This window comes from Podarcis bocagei, assembly GCF_964188305.1.
Source record: "Podarcis bocagei genome assembly, chromosome: 15".
Lineage (NCBI taxonomy): Eukaryota > Metazoa > Chordata > Lepidosauria > Squamata > Lacertidae > Podarcis > Podarcis bocagei.
The window spans coordinates 37,094,904-37,121,260 of record NC_138141.1 but is presented as its reverse complement, the minus strand read 5'-3'; positions in this window follow the sequence as shown (position 1 = coordinate 37,121,260).

Genomic DNA, 26,357 nt, shown 5'->3' with positions numbered 1-26,357 from the left:
CAGAAAGCTTTGTATCTGGACACACCCTAGTGGGAAAATATTGAACTAAGAAAGCTTAATTGTAATTTTCTTTCAAGATCAAATCAATATTGTTTTGATCCGTTGTCACAGGGCCCCTAAAAGATGTGGGGCCCATAGGCCAGTGCCTGCTCTGCTTATTTGGTAATCTGGCACTGCATTTTCTCTCACCATTGCTGCCTGACATGAGCCCCATAGAGAGGGTGGGTAGGATCCACTTGACATGCCCCTTTGCTCCCCTTTTGAAGAGTAGAGCAGGCAAAGTTATTGGAACAGTTGATGCCCCAAGCCTTGGGACTAGGCAAGCAAACAAGTAGTCCTCTGTAGAGGTTGGGCACACATGGTTTGGTCACACCTTCACTTCCTTGGAGCCAGAGTTGATGTTGCCAGCTTACTGGTGGACATATCCCCTGGCATCTCCCCCCAGGCAGATGCTCTTCATTAACAGGGTAAGGCACCAGAGCCACCTCAATAGCTGATGGCATGGAGCTTGTAGTGTCCAGTATGGCAGAGATGGGCTGCTCTTCTGACGGGCCACTGGATCCAGTTCTCCCCCACCCAATCTGCTGGGACCCGCCCCTGGGCAAGTCTCCTCTTGGGGTTCTGAGTTTTCAGCCCTCAACCCACTAGGACCTTTGCCTGGGTCAATCTTTGCTAATTTTTTGAGCTTCTCCCCTTCCTCCTTATTGCCAGCCCATCCTTTCCATGTCTCCATGGGACTCATGATGGCAACTCTCAAGATTTTTTCTCCATCCCTAAAAATAAATGTAAGGCTTCTAACTCTCACAAGCGCAACAACTACAAGCCAACTAATTCAACTCCATTAGATTTTCTTCTTTGTGTACAGGCATAGGATTGTAAACTCATGGTCTTAGTGGCTCCATCATAGCAATCATTGTGTGCACGACAGCAGCAGGCTTGAGTTCTGCACTGCTGGAACTCTCATTGACACCAAACACAATGATTTTGTGATTGGCATTGTTTTCATACCAGCACTGCCTAATGAACCCTCTCAAGGATTTTCGGAAATAACTCACATTAAAAGCATCTCGTCCCCAGTGAAGGCCAGAGATAGAACATGAAATGATTGCCTTCAAAAGGCCAAATCTGATTTGTAATGTTTCAAGGAAGAGCAACACTATTCTGGGAGCATCAGTGATTCACTGGGTTAAGTCTTGCTCCTTTCATCTCCCCAGAAACATCTGAAGTCAGTTTCATTGAAATGCACTTTAAAGACGTCCTCAAAGGTCATTAGGGATGATAAGCTGAAGCAGAAACACTTTCCCTTTTTGGAATGGCAATGAATGTGAACATAGAATTACTGGCTTGCATGCTCAGGAATGACCAGGATGTAGATACCTGCAGTTTCCTGACCCTTTCATGTCCACTTTTCCATCATGTGTGTTGGACTGTGAACTTGTGGACAGGTATAGCAAACAGGTCAGTTCCAAATAGGGATAGGTGAAGCTGCCCTTTTTTTGCTTTTGAAAGTTTCCAGTCTTAAACTTCAATGCTCCACATTTCTGCAGCTGTTTGCATTTTTTAAAAATAAAAACCTGTATAAATATTTGACAGCATTTGAGTGTGAATTCCTCCTAATGAACACATTTTTGCATGCAGACCCAATGTTCATATTTTTTGCAAATAAATGTAAGATTGTGTCATGAACAGGAGGCGTTCTAGAGGGAGTGGTCAGACCAGGCAGAAGGATGAGAAGAGTTCAGGGAGTTGGAGCCAGACAGCCCAAGGGAGGGTCCCAGCAGAGGCAGTTTTAAAGTAGTGTGGTGTTCCCTTACCACCTCTTTTCCAATATTGGGCTGCAGTTCCCTCCTTGCATTGTTTATTCTGTTTTCATCAGGTTGTGCACTGCTTTTTTTTCTGGTGAAGACAGATGCAAGGTAGATGTTGAACAGTTCTGCCTTGTCACCCAGTAGCATTTCACACGTGAATTAAACAAACAAACAAACAAACAAACAAGCAAACAAATCCCAGTTCCTTCTTGTTAATTAATAGGGGGGGGCAAATGAATGGTTTGGTACATGGGCATAAATGTAGTGTTTTAAAACGAGGGAGGGAAATGCAGACCCACCTGCTTGAAGCATTGAAAGTACAGCTATGCCAGAGTTTGGTTTGCTGGTATATACATCTGTCATTTCATTTGGAAAGCTGGAGGGCAGCAAGCCTGCTCTGCAGCTGAAAAAGAAAAAATCACTCACAGTGCAGCTGTCTTCATGTGCAGACTGCCAGCAGTTAGGTCTCAGTGAAAGGATATAAATTACCAAGGCCCTCCAGAGACATAGCACTAAATGAAACAATTATTTTTAAATAAAATAAAATAATTAAAGCTATTGACCAGTGATACATTTAGAATCCCACGTCTTAATTGAACGTTGCACGGGGAAGTTCTGCCTTTTAATGAAGCTGAACTTTAAAAGATCAGTTTCAACTGGCTGATCAGAACACACCAGCTGCAACATATGAATCGGAATTCTGGCGAAGTCTGGCAAGGGGAATGCAGTGCCTTGATTTAAGGGGCCAGGGGGGTACTCAAGCTGGGGCAATTGCAAAAAGTACTCCTTTAATACAGAGAAGGAAATAGGTTTGCCTTCTGGAGGGTCAAGCAGAGAGCAATATCTTAGTGATGTGTGAGTTCTCCCAAGGTAGGATTGGGTTGTCTGAGAGAAAATTTGCAGATACATGTGAGCTTGTGTTTGTGCGTAGAAATAGTGTGGTTTAAGCCAATCCAAATTAATTTGGTTCCTGGAAATCCAATACCTAACAATCCCCTGCCTCTTTTTATCTCCAAATACCCTCCTCTGTCTCCATCCAGAGAAGGAGTGTGGGTTGCCTTGCATATGAGGAGATGATTGCCAGCCTTACATGGTACAGTGATGTCTCAGTGATGTCTCAAGAAGGTCTGAAGACAGACCATCTCCTCTTCCCTTGCTTCCGCTTCTGTTTTAATGAAAGATTAGGACATTCCTTGCCCAAGTGTTAGCTCCTCCAGTTGTAACAGACCCATTGCTGGCAGCCACAGCTTGTTTTCCTTCAGTCATGTCTGATAGTTCCACAGAGACAGCAGTTGATCATGAGCTACGGGGAACTCACAGATATCCTTCCTTTGTGCCTGATCTATAACATTCATTTACCTTGCACAACTTATCTGATAGAGTACAACACCATATCTTTCCTAGAATCTCAACGATTGAGGGGTTTGATTTACTGAGCTACCTAGTCCTCCCTGGAGATGGGAAAGCAGCTTTGAATGCCAACATTTTCATTCTATAACCCCCCTCCCCATTCTATCATTCTAACAGCATGCCTTGGCAGGTCCTTAGATGTGTTGATTTAGATACCTGGGTGTGAAGAAAAAGGTTTTTCACAAACAGAAACACAATGGGTGTATTCCATTGTTTACATGTTTATTGCTATGAAGTGTCAAAAATGTCTTCCACCACCCCTTGAAGAGACATTGGCAGAGAATTCTCCACTTGCCAGGTAATGTCCTCATCCATTCCTTCGTATTAGGAATACGTATCCAGAATGCAAAGATGGCTTCATATTCCACCTTGACTAAAGTGGAAATTAATGGCTGCTCAAAAGGAGAGTGCCTAAAGATTAGTGTGATGAAATTTTAAGGGAATTCAATTTGGTGGGCTCTTTTATTTATCAGGACAAATCTCTGCACAAGGGTGAGATCAAGGGGATGTCGAATGCAGCTATAAAATGCCACTTCCCAAAGAGGAAGAAGCTTTCAGTGGAAGAATATTTTATAGCACTGCTGGAGTAGATGGTAGAGCATCTATGAATTCTAAATGCATTAGAGCAGAAATGAACCTGGGAAGAGGAGAGTTCTCACTTTCCCTTTTAAATTTGCATGTGCTGCAAAATAGGTTGTTGGCCTGATTCCTGAAACCAGCCACTTGCCCTGCCCTGAATATGAGGAGATACAGGCTGCCCCACTAAGGGGACTTTCTGCACTCTCTCCTGTGTTCTTCCAGACAGCGGAAATGACCCTTCTGCCTTCTTCAGCCTCAGAAGCTATCTCTTCTACCTTACAGAAGCCAACAGTTACAGAATGAAACAAGGGTCCTTTCAGGACCACAGCCAGCTCCTCCAAAGCAGTAGGACAAAGGACAGAGCAGGAAACGGGCCTCTCCAGCCGTCATAACCCTTTGCTTCACCCCTTTGCTGAAACAACATTCCTCCACTGAGTGAAATAGAGGGAGAGTTACAGTCAGCAGAGGTCACTGAGAGTTCTCCGCAGCCCTGTTAAGGCTAGCCTGAATCCAGGAGGTGGGCAGCTAGTATGATAAAGGGTTTGGGAACCAAGTCTTATGAGGAAAGGTTGAGGGAGTTGGATATATTTAGCCTGGATAAGAGGAGTTATGATAGCCATCTCAAGGGCTGTCACATGGAAGATGGAAGAAGCTTGTTTTCTGCTGGTAGGAACTGAACCAATGGCTTCAAGTTACAAGAAAAGAGATTCCAGCTGAACACCAAGAATAGCTTTCTGATGTGAAGAGATGTTTGATAGCAGTCTGGACTCCCTCTGTGATTCTATCCTCCACAATCAGGCAAATAGCTCTAAATATCAGCTGCTGGGGAAGTTAAGTGACAGAGTGGCATTGTATTAATATTCTGCTTCTGAGCTTCTCAGATGAATCCGATCCAGCAAGGCTTTCCTTACCTTCTTAAACCCCCTCCATTTCAAAGAGGGGAGCCCAGTCAACCCCCTCCTCTCCCCTATGGGCTTTCCTCCATATGCCCAAAGCCTAGGGAACAGGAGGACCAGACCGTCATTCCATCACACTGTTTTTCTCTTCCGTACTCCCCTCCTCCTTTCCTGAGACTGTTTAAACTAATGATGGACTCGGCAGACTACAGCCCCATCTGCCAGGCATTTGCAGATGCTTCCATTTCTTCTTCTTCTTCACTTACCGCCTTAATTAATTGGATGCCCTGCAGGGCACCTTTCACTTTTCACAGTTTTCTTTTGTTTCCCCAGCTCTTTGCCACGTCTGCTAATTATTAAAGACATTTTGTGGCGGGGGTGGGTTAATAAAAAAAGATGGATTTCCTGCTTGCCAGCCAACCTTTCTTTCTTTCTTTTTTTCCTACTTGACCCTCATAGCTAAGACGTCCATCACAGCAAAGTCAGGATGGCTCTTCTGCCTGCTCCAGGAGGGGAGGTGGCAGCACCCAAGAGGGCCAAAACAGGGCACAATCTCTTCAAATCTGAGGACCAAAGACAATTCTGATGGAGGAGGAGGAAGGAGAAGGGTTATAGCTCAGTGGCAGAACAGCTTTGTATTTTTTGCATGCAGAAAGTCCCAGGTTCAAATCCCGCCAACTCCATGCAGAGCTGGGCAAGATTTCATCTGAATTATTCTTATTATTCTTATTATTCTTATTATTACCTTTATTTATTAATCGCCTTGTACACAACTGCCTCAAGGCGGTGTATGTACACTGAGGATAATTGAAAATAGTTTTAAAAAACACAGAAAAGCTAATGCATGTAAAACAAAGCTTAAACCATACAAAGTCAACTCTCATGATAAAGACCTATTTTCCAGCTGTGAAAGCTGGTCAGGAGAGAAATGTCTTCAATTGTTTCCAGAAAGTGCAGATATTGGGCCCCTGCTGCCCGGAGAGCGGCTGCCAGCCAGTGCAGATAATATTGAGCTAGATGGACCAACAAACTGACTTGGTATAAGGCTCTCGTTTTTTATGGGAATGGCTATATATCAGGGTAGAGACTCTGTTCTGTGTGCAGTAGTTCTCAGGTTCAATCCCCAGCATCCCCAGGTAGGGCTGGGTGGGACTTACTGCCTAAAATCCTGGGGGAGGGACTGCCAGTCAGTGTACTAAGGCAGTTTCCTATGCTTCTCGGTAGCTCACTGTGTCGATCCCCATTTTGAGATGAGACAAAGCAGAATTTGCTCATCTGCAGAGAGAACAGGCCATTAATGTGAGATGAAACAAGCTTGTCAGAATAAAAGGGGGGGGGCTGATGTACATCTGACTGTCTTTGGTCCCCGTGCGATTAATTAGCATGTGGTAGCCAAACCATCTGGAGAATCCCTTTAGCTTTCAAAACACTGTAGCTGGAGTCAGTGTTTGATGAAGACGATGTATTCCCTCTATTGTGGAAAGGAGGTTGGGAAGTGTTAGCTTGGAAAAAATGAGGGGCCTTTTGTGGAGGTGTGTGTGTGTGTGTGTGTGTGTGTGTGTGTGTGTTTTGGACCAGTTCCAGAAGGAGATGAGCAGGTACGCTTGTCTTTTATTAGCACAGAGGAGTAGCAATTAGCTTACACAATGAGCTTGAAAAACAGATCAAAGAACCTCCAAGGGGTGCCTGCGCCTCTAGAACCCCGTAGACTTGTTTCTCCTTTAAACAGGAATCTCTGCAGCAATTCTTCAAATGGATTTGAAATTTGCGGACTCTCTGAAAAATAAATAACCGTATGTGGTCCACATCTTGGTTCTTAAAACAACAACAACAAACCCAATGCATTTTAGGAAGCAATCCTATACATACAGAACTCAGTGGGACTTCTGAGTAGATATATACAGGGTTGTTGTGAATAGTAGCTGTAAATAATAAGGCAGTGGAGGACAGTCTTTTAGGACAAATGGGTTGCTGCTCCTACAACTTCAGTCTTCCCTCAGCTAGCTCCCACCTTTCTGCCTTCTTACCTGCAACCAGTCCAAGGCATGACATGCTTCCAGCTTCTTCCTCCTGAGCTCTCTTCTTCCTCCTTGTGTCCCAAAAGACACCAATCACCCATGCAAAGAGGCAAGACACAAAATTATTAAATACATAATAAAATCTGCATAGGAGAAAATATGCGCAGTAACAAACTAAAGATGTGGAAATGGAAGTTCTGGGTCAGTGTCTTGTGTTGTAAACAATAATCTTCCGTTTTTCCCTTATGGGGTATCCAAGAGCCCGCATAGAGTCCTTACGTGGGTTCCCTATTGGTAGGAGAAAATAACAGAGGCCAACCAGAGAACATTGAGAAGCAAAGCAGCTAGTAAGCCTGATCTTTATTAAAGCTGTTGCAACAGGGTACTCCCCTCACACAAAGGAGAGAGGAGGAGGACCCAGAACAAAGGTGTGCCTGCCCTTATATAGACATTTTAAATTCCCTGCCCTGGAGCTCAAGACCACCTCTCCATACATCATACATACATCACAGAAGGGGTGTAACCCAAGAGCACCCCCCACAAGCATCATACCTACATTACAGGAAAGGTGGTCTACAACAGAAATTTGAATGTTGTTGTTTTTCCTGTCTTCCAGGTTATCTTATAATGCCTTGTCTGATTGCCTTTCCTGGTAGTCTGGCCATTCCTTTGAGATGGTGATTACCCAATTCCTGAGACAATGAGAAGGTTCCCTCACCCCCTCCCTCCTTGCAGAGAAAACATTTGGTCAGTTTGGGAGTCAAAATGGTTTCAGGACGGTCTTCCTTTGCTGCTCCAGACATGTGGTCCACATATCTATGTACGTGCTTGGTTGGTACATTTATGAACATTTATTATATATATAAGACCTTAATTTTTTATTACACTTGCCTCTGTAATGCACTGGATGAGAGCCAATAAACTGAAGCTCAATCCAGATAAGAGTGAGGTATTGTTAGTAGGCAGTTCCCTAGACCAGATGGATGAGAGGTTGCCTGCTCTTGATGGGGTTACACTCCCTCTGAAGGAGCGGGCACGCAGTTTGGAGGTACTTCTGGATCCTTTGCTGTCACTTGAGGTTCAGGTGGCCTCAGTGGCCTGGAGTGCCTTCCATCAGCTTTGGCAGGTGACCCAGCTGGGCCCCTATTTGGACAAGGACAGCCTAACTACTGTTGTCTATGCTCTGGTAGACTCTAGTTTAGATTACTGCAGTGAGTTATGTGGGGGGCTGTGTCAGGGACTGGCAGGACTTGAACCTAAGCAAGGGGCCCAGAAATGGACTTGGGAGAGGGGGGCAGCCATTTATGGGGCCCAGTGCCCCCCCTGGAGGCAGGAACCAGGGCCAGGGTAAGAGTTAGAGCTATCAAGGATAGGGGAAGGAACACCAGACTTCTTTGAGAAGGAAGAGGCAGATCGGGGGAAATGGAGGGCTGAGTGAATCCCCACCATCTTCTGCCCCACTGTCTCCTACAACCAGAAGAAAAATGACAAGGGAAGAGCAATGGCAGCTGCCATACAGGCACAGTCTCAGGCATGCAGTCCTTTGGGGGGGGGAGAGGTACATAAGTTGATGGAGGGGAATGACTCTCAGTTGTTGCAACTGCTCTGTAGTGATTGCTTTGGACAATAAAGAATTAACTACCCTCCGTGTGGCTGGGGAGTGATCAGGATGGGCTGCCTATGAAGACAGTTTGGAAATTTCAGCTAGTGCAGAATTCAGTGTCTAGGTTGTCCCCTGGGGCATGATTACTTGAGGATATAATGCCATTTGTAGCTTGATTGCACTGCCTGCCAATTAGTTTCTGGGCCCAGTTCAAAGTTCTGGTTTTGACCTATAAAGCCTTAAACAGCTCAGGGTAGCAATACCTCGAGGACCACCTCACCCCAGATGAATTGACCTGGACCCTCCAACCATCATCTGAGGATGTTCTTCCTGTTTCTCCTCCCATGAGAGGTCCAGAGAGTGGAAACATGAGAATGGACCTTTTCTGCAGTGGCTCCCTTCTTGTGGAATGCTCTCCCCGGTGAGGCTCGCCTGGCACCTTCATTGCATATCTTTAGGCGCTGTGCAAAAACATTCCACTTCTCCCAGGCCTTTGGCTAATTAAACAATCCACAGACTTTTAAACTATTGGCGGGGCATTGTTTTTGTTTGCTACCATGTGATGCATTTTTGTGTTTTCGTAAACCACCCTGTGGTCCTCATATGAAGGGCTGTATGGAAATTTTAATAATGATAATACAAATGTACACATTTTTTGCAAGAAATTTCCCAGAATATAATGCATTTTATGCACATATTTAGGCACACTTTAGACAAAATATGCAATTTTATAAACAGTGTTCGATTGGAGAACTGTGTCACAAACTTCGGATCAATGTGGATTTTGAAGAATAGCTGCGTTCTGTTTGCATATTGTTCCTGGAAAGCATGCATTTGATAGGTTTAGCTTTAAATGTGCACTTAATTGAATTTCTCCTCCATCTCTGTGTCACTGGTACAGAGTATTGTCACCTCTCTTTTTTTGCTGCAGCCGATTGCTCTTTTGTGCTCCCCCCCCCCAGCGCTTTTATCAAGATATGAGTTTTTAAAAGTGCTGGCTTTTTACTAAGCAATGCAGCATGCAAAGGGTTACTCCCGTATCTCATTTTGGAGAAGTCTGGAAAGCAATTTAACGTGGATGATCTATTTGGGAGCCGATATTATGCTTGGAAATCACTGTTGGTCTTTTAAATGTGGGAAGCAACAAGCCATATGGCTTTGTAAGGATGTTAATTTAAAATGTAATCTTTCTCCCTCTGTCTTAAGATCCATGTGGGATTTACACTATCAAATATTAAATGCCAAGACCTTTCAGATATGGAACAGCTTTATTGGACACTGTTTCATCAAATAATGGAATTACATCCTTGTTGCCAGAGATTAACCCTGAGAAACAGTCCGATCAAAAGAAGCCGGGGGGGGGGGGAGAGGAGGAAAGCTTCCGTTCTATCTTTGAGTCCCATGCAAACCTTTTCCAAGCTAGAATCTGTGAAACATTACAATATGCAGGCCGTGCCGAAAGGTGGGCAGGTGGAAGGGCCACGAGTTAGGCACTATGAAAAGCAGCCCCTCCCTGGATTACAATTCCATGGATGAACTCCCGTTAGTTTCAGCTGGTTGTGCAGCTGGAAACTTGTCTGGACAAGGGGTAGCCTAGCTTCTGTTGTCTATTCTCTGGTAACCCCCTAGGTTAGATTACTGCAATGCACTGCAAGCAGGGTTGCCCTTGAAAACAGTTCAGAAACTGCAGCTAGTGCAGAATTCAGTGGGCAGACTGGGAGTAGACAATGTGATTGATCTTATAACACCAATCCTGTCAAGGCCTGTACTGACTGTTGATTAGTTTGTGGCCTCAATCAATTTGTCCAATACTCTTTCAAAGCTACCCAGGTTGGTCTCTTGTGGGTCTCAAGTCCCATAGTTTAACTATGTTCTGTGTGAAGGAAGTACAGTGGTACCTCAGGTTACATACACTTCAGGTTTCAGACTCGGCTAACCCAGAAATAGTACCTCGGGTTAAGAACTTTCTCGGGTTAAGCATTTCTTCTTTATTATTAATTTTATTGTTTTTTTTTTAAAAAAATGAACAATAATCCAACAATATTTCAAGTTTTACAATATATCAGTCAACCTAGAACTTCCCCTCCCTCTATGCTTTCCCCAAAATTTCTATTCATGTTGAATATTATGGCATGCCTATGCTTCTACAAAGAGAAACTCCTCCGTCCTTTCCACGGCTGTTCTCAGTCAAATCCTAACTACGTCTTAACATGTTTACCCTGAGTTTTCAAATAATCTACAAACGTTTTCCAATCCTCCTTAAAGCCAGTCTCTTTTTTTATCTCTAATTTTACAAGCCAAACTAGCCAATTCTGCATATTGCATCAATTTCAACTGCCACTCTTCTTTAGTAACCGCTTCTTCCTACTATTTTTGCGCATATAATAACCACGTTGCCGTTGTTGCGTAAATCATGATTTTATGCACTTACATCCTCTTACAACCTATGCCCTTTAAAAATGTGTTTTTTTGTGGGGGAGAGGCTATTGGCTTGTTGTTTTTATTTTTATTATGTATTTTGTGGTTTGATATCTTGATTTTATTCTGTGACCCACCCTGAGACCCCTGGGTATAGGGTGGTATATAAATTCTAATAATAATAATAATAATAATAATAATAATAATAATAATAATAATACTTCCCTTTTCTCTAAAGTAAACAACCCCTCCGAAATGCTGTAACCTTTTCTCATAGGGTTACCTTAGGTCCATTAATTTCAGTGGGTTTACTCTAAGGAGAACTTAGTTAGATATCACCCAAGTTACAGTCATCCCCATCCTTAAGACAGACCAGTGCATTGCTTCCATTGTGGAGCCTAGTCTCCTTCATGGGTAGTAGACAGTGATAGACTTATCTTCCATGAATTTGTCTAATCCTCTTTTAAAACCATCCTAGTTGGTGGCCATCATCAACACGCTCCTTTACAAATGATCAGTCATGTTGCTTCTGAGAGGAGCGACCATCTGTTGGGCTGTGGGGAGGCTGTAGAAACAGATTCTGGATGCCATCCAACTGCTCCCTCCTTCCTTTCTTCCTGACTAACAAGTCACCTTAGCAGAAGAACAGGGGGCACACGGACACCTGTGGCGCTTCCACTTCCCTAGACTGTTACCACTGGGGCATCATCACTTTGCTACCGTGCTCCGACTAAACTTCATTTCCATGTCTAGCTAGCAACGCATTTCAGGTATCAGCATCACAAGCAAGCACTGAAAGAAATGCCTGTATAACTATTAATAACCTTAGAAATGAACAAAGGAAAATCCAGCCTTTGATCTTTAGTCTCAGGTACTCACGTGCAACCTTATTAAATGCAAAGAGGCTTCTCTGCCTTGCTTGTGGCATACAGGCTCATGGCTGCTGGGATGATGATGATGATAATGATAATAATAAATTAATTTATACCCATCCCATCTGGCTGGGTTTCCCCAGCCACTCTGGATGGCTTCCAACAAAATATTAAAAAATACAATAAAACAACAAACGTTAAAAACTTCCCTTCAGATGTCTTCTAAAAGTCAGATAGTTATTTCCTTGACATCCGGTGGGAGGGTGTTCCAGAGGGATGGTGCCACTACCAAGAAGGCCTTCTGCCTCATTACCTGTAACCTCACTTCTTGCAGGGAGAGAACCGCCAGAAGGCCCTCAGAGCTGGACCTAATAATAATTTTGTTTATACGCCACCAATCTGATTCAGTTGTCTAGCCGCTCTGGGTGGCTTCTAACACATTTTAAAACCACAGCAAAACATCAGACATTGAAAACTTCCGTATTCAAGGCTGCCTTCAGATGTCTTCTAAAAGTCAGATAGGCAGTGTTGGTGGTAGACCTGCACTTTTGCATTTGGTAGTTTGGAAGCTGGGGGGGGGGCGCATGTCCGCAATTTCCTAACAACAACAACAACAACAACAACAACAACAACAACAACAACAACACACACACACACACACACACACACACAGTATAACCAAAGGCTGCATTCCTTAGTCTCAGGCACTTTTACTCAGAAGCAAAGGTGCCAGCTTATCTATAATGAATATCTACAACGAATTTAAGAATTTTTTTAAATTTACCATAAAAAAGACCAGAGATTTTCTTATTAGGAATATTACCAATAGAAATCAAAAAAATGCATTCGAGGGTCTGAAACTGCCTCAGTCCCAAGGAGTTGGCGCCGATGCTCAGAAGTATGGTAACTTCATCAAGTGAAAAAGGAATTCCTCCAAAGTAAAGCCATTCAGAAAGGGGGAGAAAGATGAACCTGGAAATGAACAGCAGCAGCAAGAAAAGAGAAATGAAAGGGAGAAGGTTCGGATTGGCTGGAAGGGGCACATGCAGTCGCACAGAGGAGGAGTTAAAAGACGGGGGAGGGGGATGGGATAACTTTGAAATTGTGAAGTGACAAACACACACTGCGGGGAAAATTGTCACACAATTGGTTATGAAACTTTACCATGTTACTGCTGGTTAGCAGAAAGCTGGATTTTAGCCATGCAAAAATCGGCATATCCTCTGATCAGCAAAAAGCCACATGGTTCATGGGGGGGGGGGATTAAATAAGGAAGGAAACCAAAGCAAGATGTTTTTTGAGATAGTGGGGATGTGGCTGCAGAAGAAAGCTAGTATCCCTATTAATCCATAGCATTCGGTACTTCACAGCATTCCTGTTAATCTTTGTGCACACTAGCGATGGCTGTTCTAGTTCTGTTCTTGGTACCTTTAGCAGCAGTAGGAATAGCAACTTATCTCCAGAAGATGATCCTATCATCATAGCTGTCAACTTACAGATTTGAAAATAAGGGACCAGCAGCCTTGAAAATAAGGGACCAGCAGCCAAAATAAGGGACCTGCAGCCTCACCTGTTCCAGGCACTCCAGTCTTCCTGTCCTCCTGCAGTCTGGTCAAACTCATGCTGGTAGCTTCGAGAACACTGTCCAACCAACTTTGTAACCAGAGGTTCAACTGAATAGAATCTGAATCACATGCACCACAAGGCCTATGCAGCCTCAACTTAAGATGGCTCCCTGGCCTGGCTTTGCACTGCAAAGTTTGCAGCAGCACGTGCAACAAAATGGCGTCCAGCATTCAAAAAACCCCTCAGCTTGCATTAACTAGCCACACACAAGGCATGCAAGCTCCACCTCCCAGTTGTTCTTAGACTTCTTATTGGGTGAGCAACACAGCCAAGCAACACAGTTGGAGCCTCCCTCCTCCTTGGCCGGTAGGGAGGGAGGGAGGGAGAGGAGCTACTTCCTTTGAAATTTAAGGGACATCATTTAAGGGACATTTAAGGGACATCCATCAATAAGGGACAGCAGTGGGACATGGAGCTGGAATAAGGGACTGTCCCTTCAAATAAGGGACATTTGACAGCTATGCCTATCATAGAAACTATCATCATCATCATCATCATTATTATTCTCATCCTCATCAATTTAGAGAAAGAATTGGGTAAGGGGGAAACTGCACAGTGACGTTAGAAGGGAAGGAAATGCAGAAAAGTACAGATTATGATAAGAGAGGCCATTTGCAAAACCAAGACGCTACAAAACACCCCAGTTGTCGATAACACAGACATTTTGGCATCAGTAAGCCAATTAGCATATGTAATGCAGCAAATGCTCTTTGTCCCAATACAATCTGCATATGATAGCACTGACTCTTCTGATGAGTTGTAATTAAGCAGTTTCAGTTTCCCTTTGAAGTCTCTTTGTTCCAGTTTTCGAAGTTCCTTTTGAAGTTCCTTTGTTCCATAAACTCCCCATTTGAGCCCCCGCCCATTCAATCCCTCCCCCCTTTTCTATTCAAAACAATGTGATTCTGAGCGCTTTTCTTTGGAGCATATGCAAAAATATTAAGCATTTAAATGGATATGACTTAAACATGTTTCGCTTTGGCTGAATGTGTGCTAAGTTTCTACAGATCTGTAAGGAATAACCTCAGCAAAATTCTTATACTCATTTTATTTTTTTAATGAAATAATTGGGTTAGTGAAACATCATGAACATTTACTGGATTTATCTACAACACTTCTGTCTCTTCTGCAACATGATCTTTCATCAGGGATCTGCTGTGTGTCCCACAGCTAGGGATGGAAGAATCTGTGAATTTCTTTTCTTTCTGTTTCTCATTTTTCTCATTTAAATCCAGCTCTCCACATATATATCCTCATGAAAACCCCTGAGCATTCTAGTGTGAATTTCTCCTAATAGACACATTTCTCCTAACAAAATGTAATTTGTCCTAATACAGTGAATACATTGTTTTCACTAATCTGTTCATTTGAACACACATTTCCACCAATATATGCATTTTTGTAAACATTGGTTGATTGGAGAACTGCATTGCAAAATTCGGAGGCATGTGAATTTCTAAGAATGGCTCCGGTTCTCATATTGTTTTGGGAATTTTGATAGATCTGGCTTTACATGCAGACTTGTGGATTGAAATTGGATGAGGGATATTCACTGCATTATATGTGCTAACTGGCTTATGGATGCCAGTATGTCTGTGTTATCAGCAACTGGAATGTTTTTGTGGATGGCCCCTCTTAATAATACAACTTCTCTCTCTTTGGCTGTGTATTAGTAGCTGCCCTGTTCTGAAGTAACTTCAGCATATATTGTCATATATTCTTCCTATTTTTGCTGATCATGCTCTTTTAATATTATTGTGTGTGGTTTCCGCTATACTGATTTATTTTTTTTAATGTCCGATGGCCACATTGGAGGTACAGGAAAAAGCAAGATTTTGTTGTTGTTTAGTCGTTTAGTTGTGTCCGACTCTTCGTGACCCCATGGACCAGAGCACGCCAGGCACTCCTGTCTTCCACTGCCTCCCGCAGTTTCGTTAAACTCATGCTGGTAGCTTCAAGAACACTGTCCAACCATCTCGTCCTCTGTCATCCCCTTCTCCTTGTGCCCTCCATCTTTCCCAACATCAGGGTCTTTTCCGGGGAGTCTTCTCTTCTCATGAGGTGGCCAAAGTATTGGAGCCTCAGCTTCAGGATCTGTCCTTCCAGTGAGCACTCAGGGCTGATTTCCTTAAGAAGGGATAGGTTTGTTCTTCTTGCAGTCCATGGGACTCTCAAGAGTCTCCTCCAGCACCATAATTCAAAAGTATCAATTCTTCGGCAATCAGCCTTCTTTATGGTCCAGCTCTCACTTCCATACATCACTACTGGGAAAACCATAGCTTTAACTATACGGACCTTTGTAGGCAAGGTGGTGTCTCTGCTTTTTAAGAAGCTGTTTAGGTTTGTCATTGCTTTTCTCCGAAGAAGCAGGCATCTTTTAATTTCGTGGCTGCAGTGATCATGGAGCCCAAGAAAGTAAAATCTCTCACTGCCTCCATTTCTTCCCCTTCTATTTGCCAGGAGGCAAATATAAAGCAAGATATAGTTATCTTAATAAATGAATACATTCCAGAATTAAACAGCTGCATGTCATCCCTTCACCCCCTTCATCAAACTATACATAAAGACAACTCTCCCTCATCCTTTCTTTCTTTTTCTCTTTCACTCTCTCACATAGGCACCCCCCTCTACACCACACCAATAGATCACCAACCATCATATCAGTATCCCCATGAAATTGCTCATTATACTTATTACTTCTCTCCATGCCAAGAACACTGATGGGAATGATGCTGCTTTGATCATGCTTTTGGACAAAGACAAGTGCCTTGGCTGCCATTTATGAGAATTAATGCTATCAACAGCCCCCCTTGCCCCCCCAAATGCCAGGAGGCATTCAATCACATGCATCAATCATACGGTATTTTTCCTTGAAGAGAATGCCAATATTTTTCCTTGAAGAGAATGCTCTAGCCTCACTCTTGCAAATTAGACATTTTGCAAATCCAGGACCCATTTTATTGCATTCCAGAGCCGTATTCCTCTCCCAAAAGATTTGTGTGACCAAACAAAAATAAAGTGATCATCAGGTGTGATTGGGTTATGCAAGGGGCACTCAACGCACCGTGTTTATGTCTCAAGCTGCAATTTCATTGCTGTTGACCAATGAGTGCCCAATATTGTGATGAACAAGTGATGACTGAGGTCACGTTTAGTGCTCAGCCAAATTATAATGTTTGCAAGCGAGGACAGTACACAAAAGGTTTGGGGAAGGTTGCCCTGACTACAAGGAATAGTTCCTCATTTTCAGCTCATTTCTCCACATTTCCACATGAGTTTGCAATTAAAAAAATGAAACAAAACCTCATGAAAATTCAACAGTGTCTGAGTGCAATTTTCTCCTAGAATACACCTTGTAGGCCATTTCCCAGCCCCCAATATACACATTTTTGCAAATCAGTTTAGCCTAAATATAATGCATTTTTTGTGTCTTATATTCAGCCATATATGCACTTTTTATGTGCACTTTACCCTAGTACATCCATTTTTGCACACATTGCAAAATTTGGAGAAATGCAAATTTCAACGGCTGCGTTTCAGTTCGTGTTTTGTTTTGCAAAGTGTGAATTAAGTGAAAACTGAATCAAATCCCTCCTATCCTTATTTGGAAATCAGTCTGCTGATTTCCTTAGGGGACTCTCTCTCTCTCTCTCTCTCTCTCTCAATTTAGCTGTGATTCCTGCATTTTTTTTGGGGGGGGGGGGTTGGACTAGATGACCCTTTGGGGACCTCCCAACCCTGCAGTTCTATGAATTTAAATGTGTATAGAATTCCAGCCTTGCTTTCAGGATGGTGGTCCACTCCAAAAGAAATAAAGCGGGAGGGTGGGTAGATCGCCGTAAGCAATATAAGACGAGGAATTGGGGTTTCGACAGCGGGTGGTTGAAGAGTGAGATTTTAAACACATCGGAATATTCAGCATCATATATTTGCTTCTCCAAAATTCTGGAAGGCCTGCCTTTGCTCTACTGCTGCCTACATTTGAATTCTATTCAGATTGCTGCTTGAAATGCGAGCTCAGTAAATAAACAAATAAGACTGAAAGCTTGTAAATTATATCGCGCAAGAGCCAGCCTTTCTTTTTATGGAGCTTGCTCTGTTGGCTGTCTTTATCAATATGTTCTCAGTATGCACTTATAATTCTGATTTACAATGGCATGGCTGTATTATTTACTACTCAAGCAGCCCTGATCTACAGATGTAACTATTGATGGTGGTAATTCTAGGAGGGACAGGGAACGGTAGCCTTAATTCTAATTTATTGAATGTAAGCTTTTTAGCGTGACCAAACCTTAAGGGCTAAGGGGTATAAAATGCCATGTGCAACACACACACACACACACACCCACACACACACACACACACACACACCAAACAATATTGGAAGTGGAGGAGAAAGCAAAGCTTCATTCCAAAAGTGTGGCGCTTTTTCCTTTAAGCATCTATCCTTTCAGATGCATGTTTTGTTTGAAGAAAACCTTAGGACAATATAAGCCCAATAGCCTATTAGTTTCCATGGCATGTGACCAGGCTCTGTCGAAGCCAAGGGAGTGGGTAGGTTGCGTACATGAACAGCACAATTCTCCACAATTAGAACACGCATTAACAAACACATGCATGCACAGACACCTTCTGTCTTGATGTTCAGTCTGCCTGTCATATCCCTGTTATGACTCTGGGGTCAGATTCCCCTTCTTCAAATAACGAAATTGAGGAACTCAAAACCTCTCTCTCACAGAGTTTCCCAAACTTTGGGTCTCCAGTTGTTGTCGGACTACAACTCCCACCATCCCGAGCTAGCAGGACCAGTGGTCAAGGATGATGGGAATTGTAGTCCAAAAACAGCTGGAGACCCATGTTTAGGAAAACCCTGCACTAGTGCAAACATTTCAGCTTGCCTGGCAAAATGATCTGCCCTCTTTTTCCCTGTGCACTGTTCTGAGGGATTCTCCAGATACCCCCCGCAACCAATTTGGGGGCACATGACACACACAAGGATTGGAGGAATTCCCACAGTATTAGTGGGATTCATTGTATTGTTCCTGTTAGCACACCTGCTTAGCTGAATTTGGCCCTTATAGTCAGCAGGGGAATTCTAGGTAGGAATAAAGAACTGTTTTTCTCCCTCTCACCTATCATTAACACTTGGGAGATCTAATAGAGCTGGTCAGAATGGAACATACAGCACATTGTTAAGCTTTGGAATTCACTTCCTCATACAGCAATGTTCCTGTTCCACTGCAGTTCATTTTCTGCCATTGAACTACCATATTTGCCAAGAAAATTCCATTATTTCTCTCATTGCCCAATGTGGCAAAATTACATTACATGTGAAGCTTACCTAATTAATCACATCAATTACATTGCCATTGCATTATTCCACCCAGTTCATTTCAAGACAAAAGAAATGCAATGCAAATTGAGAGGTAGGTGAACATAATCAATGATGTTTAGGGTAGCCCTGTTTAGGGAAGTTTTTAATGACTGATGTTTTAATGTATTTTTAATCTTTTGTTGGAGGCCACCCAGAGTGGCTGGGGAAACACAGCCAGATGGGTGGGGTATAAATCATCATCATCACCATCATCATCATCATCATTTTTAGACTGAAAGCAGCAGCAACAGTGGATACCAGTCATATCCACTGGATTGAGTTCTGTTCTGAATATAGTGAATATCAGCAATTTCTCTCTTCTTGTCGAACACCTCCGACATCCATGTGGTCTCTACGGTCTCACTTTCTGTGCATGCACACAAGTATCTCTTCCTTCCACCTAGAGAGGTATTGCCTTTCTGAAGTTCCCGTTGCAGTGACAGGGAACATTTGACATCCTAGATGTTGTTGAGCTTCTACTGTCTGCCCCAGCTGGCACGTCCAATTGTCAAGGATGGAGCAGAAGTTCAAGAATATCTAGGGCACCATTTATCCCACCCTCATTCTTCCCTTATGGGAATCTTACTCAGACAGAGAGAGATTCCCTCCTAACAAGAGACTACCAAGATATCCAACAGGTCCTTTGATGACCAATCAACTGGCAATTCAAGTCATCTACTGACCTGAGAGAAAGAAGGAAAGAAGAAAGGAAAGAAAGAAAGAAAAGGAAGGAAAGAAGGAATATAGGGTTGACCCAATTTTTATACTTGTCTTCCAGCTTTTCTTGACACAAGAAGGGCAAAACAAATTTGAGAATTATTATTTTTCTCTGACTCCCCTTAAAGCTTTTTTTCTGGGACATCAATCTCTCTTTGGGGATCACGTCTAAGAGCAACATTAAAGAAAAAATGGAGGGAAAGAATCTTTTTTACATGGCAGAGGCTCAGGTTACCTTGAAGGATGGATGGATGAAAGAGAAAAAGTTATAAAGTTTTCATTAAGTCTTGGGATCCAGGTATATTATTAGCCTTAAGTGGAAGTGAAATTTTCATTACCTTCTTCATTGTCTCAGAAGGACCTTGTAAAATATCATTAGGAGTGGACTTCTTTTTTCCCCCTTTTTTAAAAAAGGATTCTTTAAATCACTCATTGCTTTGATGAGAGTTCCTTAACTTTGCAGCTCCAAGATGAAGCAATTAAACCTCAGTGCTTTGAAGTTGGTGGGAGATAGAAAGTGTTATCATACTTGGAAGTAATCTTTGTAGCCTAGGTTTCCTACCAGGCTAGGTTCAGAGTTGTTGTGCTAATTTCACAAAGCTCTAAACAACTCCAAAGTATCTTAAGAACCTCCTGGTTACTTATGTCCCACTTTGATCACTGGGATCTTCTGAGTGGTCCCGATGACCCTGAGGTTTGGCTTGCCTTAGGATACCAGGCTTATGTGCAACAGGCCCTGCCTTGTGGAACTCCTTGCTCATAGAAGTTTGTCGGACGTCATCCCTGGTTTTCAACCAACAGGTCTTTATTAATGTTTTATCCCATTGTTACTGTAATATTGTGCTTTCCTGTTGTACACTGCCTTGCTATATTTTCTGTGAAAGTCTGGCATAAATATATAAAGAAAGAAAGAGCCAAATGTGGCTCTCTAAGCCCTTCTTTCTGGCCCCTTGGACTCTTCCCAGACCACATCTCTTCCTGGCCTTGCTTCCACTACCACCATGTTTTTGCCTGGCTGGAATGTATCCTTGGGCTCTGCTTACCTGGACAGAGGGGAATGTTTGAGAATTCACAAAGCAACTAGCCTATGCAAAGGTGAAACTCACATGGGTTACCTTCCCCTAAATCAGGCTCTATACAGCTTGTACATTTTCAGGCCTGGAAACCAAAGGCCCTAGGTCAGAATAACAAAACGTCTAGAAATCAGGACCAAAGGACAAACCAAAAAGCAAGACCAGGCAGCGAGCCAGAAGAACCAGAAGATGGAGGAACACCCCAAAGCTCAGGCTGCTCAGGCAAAACTAGTCACCACTAGCAAACAATTATCCAAGTGCTGAATTTTTAGCAAAAATAAAAATAAAAATAAAAATGGTGCCACACAAGAGGGAGGGATCAGAAGGCTTGGGGTGATCCGAAGATCTGAAGAAACTATTTTCCATTTCCATTTAGGGAAGTGGAATGGAGTGTGCTGATTATGAAACGATTACAGTGGTACCTCGGGTTACATACGCTTCAGGTTACATACGCTTCAGGTTACAGACTCCGCTAACCCAGAAATAGTACCTCGGGTTAAGAGCTTTGCTTCAGGATGAGAACAGAAATCGTGCTCTGGCGGCGTGGTGGCAGTGGGAGGCTCCATTAGCTAAAGTGGTACCTCAGGTTAAGAACAGTTTCAGGTTAAGAACAGACCTCTGGAACGAATTAAGTACTTAACCCGAGGTACCACTGTAGCTGGTTGGCACTCTGCACTGCAATATTTTTGTGGCCAGTCCCATTTGTAAGGTGTTTTTTTTAATGTGCATTTTATTCATCATATGCCACCTTTCTCCCTGTGCAAGATCCAAGGTGACTCACAGCAGGGATTAAAAGCAGATACAGCTATAAAAGAACAAACAAGAAATCAATTATAAATATTAAAAAGCGACCATATTCAAAGCCGCCGAATCAAAACAACCTGAAACCATTGAAAAGCACAGCAAGCGGAGAAGAAAATAAACAACACTCCCCCCTCCATTAGAAGACCCTGCTACAATAGCTAGGTAGTGTAATGGCTTGCGTCTCTCCCACAGAAGCGAGACAACTCCGCCAGTAATTATCTCAGATTTATTGCTTAAACAAGTACATCTCTGCGGAGCTCAGTCCTCGGCATCTTCTCCCAAGTTTGCTGTTGCCGAGTCTGAGCTCCGCCTCTTCCTCCCCCAGCAATGAAACCCCCACTTTCATTTTCTTTCTTTTTTCCAGCCTCTCGCATATTCTCGCGAACCTACGCGTTTTTGGACAGGCTATTTCCGGTGCCCCTGCTTCTGAGCTTGAACTTGAACCAGTGGCGTAGCGTGGGTTGTCAGCACCCGGGGCAAGGCAAGTAATTTGCGCCCCCTAACCCGTGGATTTGCACCCCCTAACCCGTGGATTTGCGCCCCCTAACCCTAAGCCCCAGATGTTGCGCCCGGTGTGGCCGGCCCCCCCTGCACCCCCCACGCTACGCCACTGACTTGAACTGGCAGTTTGTGTTTCCCCCCTTGGACTCCTCCCTTCCTGCTCTTTGTACTCAGAGCTTAGGTTTCTACTGCAGCTCGTCTGCCCTCCCCGTTTCACATTCCAGGCTTATCTCGTCTCCTTGGCTCCCAGCTCGCTCAGCCTCTGCTAGCTGTGTCCCACGTCTCTGACAGGTAGTGGCCAAAGGCTCGTCTAAACGAAAGGGTCTGCCTGTTGGTGAAAAGAAGGCAGAGAGGAGCACAGGCTAGCCTCCCATTTCACCATCATGGAGCAGTGACCAAGAAGGCCCTGTCCGGTGTCTTTTTCAAATATGCCTTCAAGGGTGGTGGGACTGAGAAAAGGGTATTCCTCTGAAGATCTCCAAACCTGGGCAGGCTCATAAAGGGAGATAAGATCCTTCAGATTTTTATTTGGAGGGAAGGCTAGGTGACAAAATTGCTGCCATCCAGTGTCCCCTAAAACCATCGTGAACAAGTTACTCTGGGGGTAGTGAAGTTCTCGATCTGAAGACTGATGCAAAGAACTCAAAAGTAAGCAGCTGATAATGCTGAGAGTTGCAATTGCAATGGCATCTTAACTTCCTTAGCAAATGACAACTCTCTTCTTAAAAACAACAACAACTTTTTTGCCTTTTAATATAGACACAGCATCTCACATTGGTGACCTTGAAAAGCATTAAGACAGTTGCTACAGCTGTTGGCTGGCTGGTTGTTTATCTCCTTTCCCCATATTTTCATGAACAATAACCCCCAAAAGCTAATGAGAAGCCAATCAGCTGTGGGCTGCAGTTGATTTACACCTCCTTAAAGAAATGTAAAGTGAAAGCCGCTGATAGTTGTATCTACCTAGCCAGCGACTAATTGGCCCGAGAGGCTATCTGAGAAAGGACTGTCTGCTGCAGGGAGAAAGAAATAGACATTTCTCGGAATCGCGCTGCAGTTGGAAAATTGGCATAAGGAGGATAGAATGGGCGAAGGACAATTAGTTTGTTGTTGTTCCTGTGGGTTAATTTATTCCTCACCGATTGTCATAATAACACAAGGTGACAAGGTTTCTGTGCGGGGCTGAATTTAAAATACATTCCCTGAGATTGTTATCTTTGAGCTGAGTCATACATCTATTTAAAAAGACGGGTGGGGAATTATTGTGGAGTTATTGCTGATAGATTTTTTTCACCATTGCATTCCATCCACTTTTGATGTTCCTTTTCTAAGGCAGACTTGGGTAACCTGAATCATGATATTCTCTCTCTCTCTCTCTCTCTCTCTCTCTCTCTCTCTCTCTCTCCCCCTCTATCCCTCTATCCCTCTATCCCTCTCTCTTCCTCCTCCTCTTCCTCGCCTTCTGCTTTCTCTCCCTCTCCATTTGAAGATCAGAGAAGCAAAAATCTCACCTTCCTGCCCTGCTCATCAAGAACATCTCTTCCAGCTCCAGTATCACCAAATATTCATTTGGGAATGTAGCATTCCAAGAGAAGATATGGGAGGGTGGAATCTAATGTGTGTCAACCTGAAAGACGTAACTGAGATTCGAGATAAAGCTGAACATGTATCCAGACTAATGCAGGTTGGGTTATATATTTATTTCACACGGTTTTATATATTGCTTGATTGTGACAGTATCTCAAAAAGAATAAAAACAACAGAATTATTAGTAAAAAAAAGAGAGTTCAAAACAACTATTTTAAACTCTGAAAAATAATTAAAATCATCAATAAAGTTAAAAAAAACAACAGAATAAAACACATGTCAACATTCTATATATTTGGACTGGCTACAAAAATGTAGTGTTGGCTGCACTAACAGGGGACATTCCAGGATCAGAAGCTGGGATGGCTTTCATAATTCCGGGACTGTCCCTGGAAAATTGGGACACCTGGAGGGTATGAAATGCAACATAAAATGATAAAAAGTATAAGAAAAACAGAGATATCATCATCACTTCCTTTTGCATTTATATCTGTGAGATATAAAAACACTGGTCCCAACTGGGGACCCTTGAAATAAATTCAGCAATGGCAGCAAGAGTCTTAATAGCACAAGGATGGAAGAATGAAGAAATCCCGACAAAAGAGCAGTGGCAAGAGAAAATGATGGACTATGTGGAATTCGCAAAACTGAGGCATAAATTACACGACAAGGACAACTGTGATTTTAAAGAAGAATGGGAACCTTTTACAAAGTACTTAAAGAAACAACAAAATGAACCGATCTCCTTGGCAGGCTTTGAATAAACAGACACAAATTTATTATTGGTAACATATAGACAGATAAATTAAGGATCATTACAATTTTGGAATAAGCAGAGAGCAACATGTGTTCAAAAACCAGAGAGAGGAGCTGAGGGAAGTCTGTGAGGGGGTGGGAGGGTGGGTTTGTTTCAGGGAGGGGGGAGGGAAATTTATGGGGGGGGATGAGGTTGATATGTTTTTGATAAATTGTTATGTTGAAATGTTTAATAATAAATTCTTCTATAAAAAAGAAAAAGAAATAAATTCTGAGCAAAGTTGGCGATGCAGCAAAGATATATAACAAAAACCTATTTGCAAGGGTATCCTTCAAAGCAGGCACACCCAGTTAAAACAGGCAAGTATGCTTTTGCAATCACTGAATAATTTTTTGCTGCTGCTTCACCAACTTTGCTCAGAATTTATTTCAAAGGTCCCAATTGTGACCAGTGCTTTTATATCTCACATATCCGACATATCCAAGGAGCTCAAGGTGGCGTATCCCTCCTCCTCAATATGGTGTTCTCCTCCTCCCCATTTTATCCTCAAAACAGCTCTGTAAGGCAGGTCAGGCTGAGAAAGCTGACTGTCCCAAGTTCACCCAGTGAGCTTCATGGCTGAGTGGGGATTTGAACTTCTCTCAAATCCTAGTCCAATCCTCTAACCAGTGCACCATGCTGACTCTCATAAAAAAAACCAGCCAAACAGTACAGTGGTACCTCAGGCTAAGTACTTAATTCGTTCCTGAGGTCCGTTCTTAACCTGAAACTGTTCTTAATCTGAAGCGCCACTTTAGCTAATGAGGCCTCCTGCTGCTGCCACGCCGCCAGAGCACGATTTCTATTCTCATTCTGAAGCAAAGTTCTTAACCTGAGGTACTATTTCTGGGTTAGCGGAGTCTGTAACCTGAAGCGTATGTAACCCAAGGTACCACTGTATTGTAAAACCAACCAACACAGGGATTCTTTTATGCTCCTGGAACATAAGAACTGGTTCTCAGCACTGTGCAATGGGCTAAGGAAGGTCACCTCGGCTTAGACGCCACGGTAGTAAATGTGGGCCCTTAGTATCTTTATCATTAGTTATCACTGCAAGACGTAAATGGGGCAATCAAAGGATTAACAACAATCACATTAAACTCCGGAAGCGAAGCTTCTCACATGACAGGAGAGCTAGAGAGTTGGAGAGACAACTGTTTGCACATAAAACAGCAACACTTTGCAGGTGCTGCCTATCGATTTAAAGCAGAGCTCCAAATTGACAGAGGTCTCTCTCCATCTCCGATCCATGGCTATCACTCTGAGCAAATTCCTGTGAAATGTTCTTCCTGAAGAACTGAGAGCAGACTGGCTGGATGCCCAGAAAACACATCACCCTCCAGTTAATTTCTACAAACTAAAAAAAAAAAAGGGGGGGAAGGATGGGGGAGACACAACAGTATTGGATGTTCAATTGTATTTTTTAAAAGGCAGGATCAGAGTCATTCCACTGGGTGCTTTAGAGAATGAGACAAAACCCATTGATGAGGTCCTGAGAAATTCAGTTCAGTGCACATTTAAAGGTAAATCTACCCAATTCACAGTTCCTGAATTGTAAAATGGACCAAAACACACCCACCCTTTAATATTCACTGTTGCTGCTCTTCTCTTCCTCTCCCATCCTGAGATCTTATGGTGAAGGGTGGCATATAAATCTAATAGTAAAGGTAAAGGGACCCCTGACCATTAGGTCCAGTCGCGGATGATCCTGGGGTTGTGGCACTCATCTCGCTTTATTGACCGAGGGAGCCAGCGTACAGCTTCCGGGTCATGTGTCCAGCATGACTAAGCCACTTCTGGCAAACCAGAGCAGCGCACGGAAACACCATTTACCTTCCCACCGGAGTGGTACCTATTTATCTACTTGCACTTTGATGTGCTTTCGAACTGCTAGGTTGGCAGGAGCAGGGACCGAGCAACGGGAGCTCACCCTGTAACGGGGATTCGAACCACCGACCTTCTGATTGGCAAGTCCTAGGCTCTGTGGTTTAACCCACAGCACCACCCGCGTCCCATAAATCTAATAAATAATAATAAATAACCTTTTGCATCAATGTGCCTCCCCTCCCTCTATAATGTTGGCTTGAACAAGTCACTTTTTCCAAGGTTGAATTGAAATTTTGGGAGGAGCCCCTGATTGGCACTAAGGACACCTCTTTTGTCCCTACTTCAGCCTTCAGGAGATCAGCTTAGGGTTGCCATATGTCTGCTTTTCCCCATACATGTCTGGAATTCAGACAGTCCGTGAATTGCCTGGAGTGAGCTGGTGGTGAGA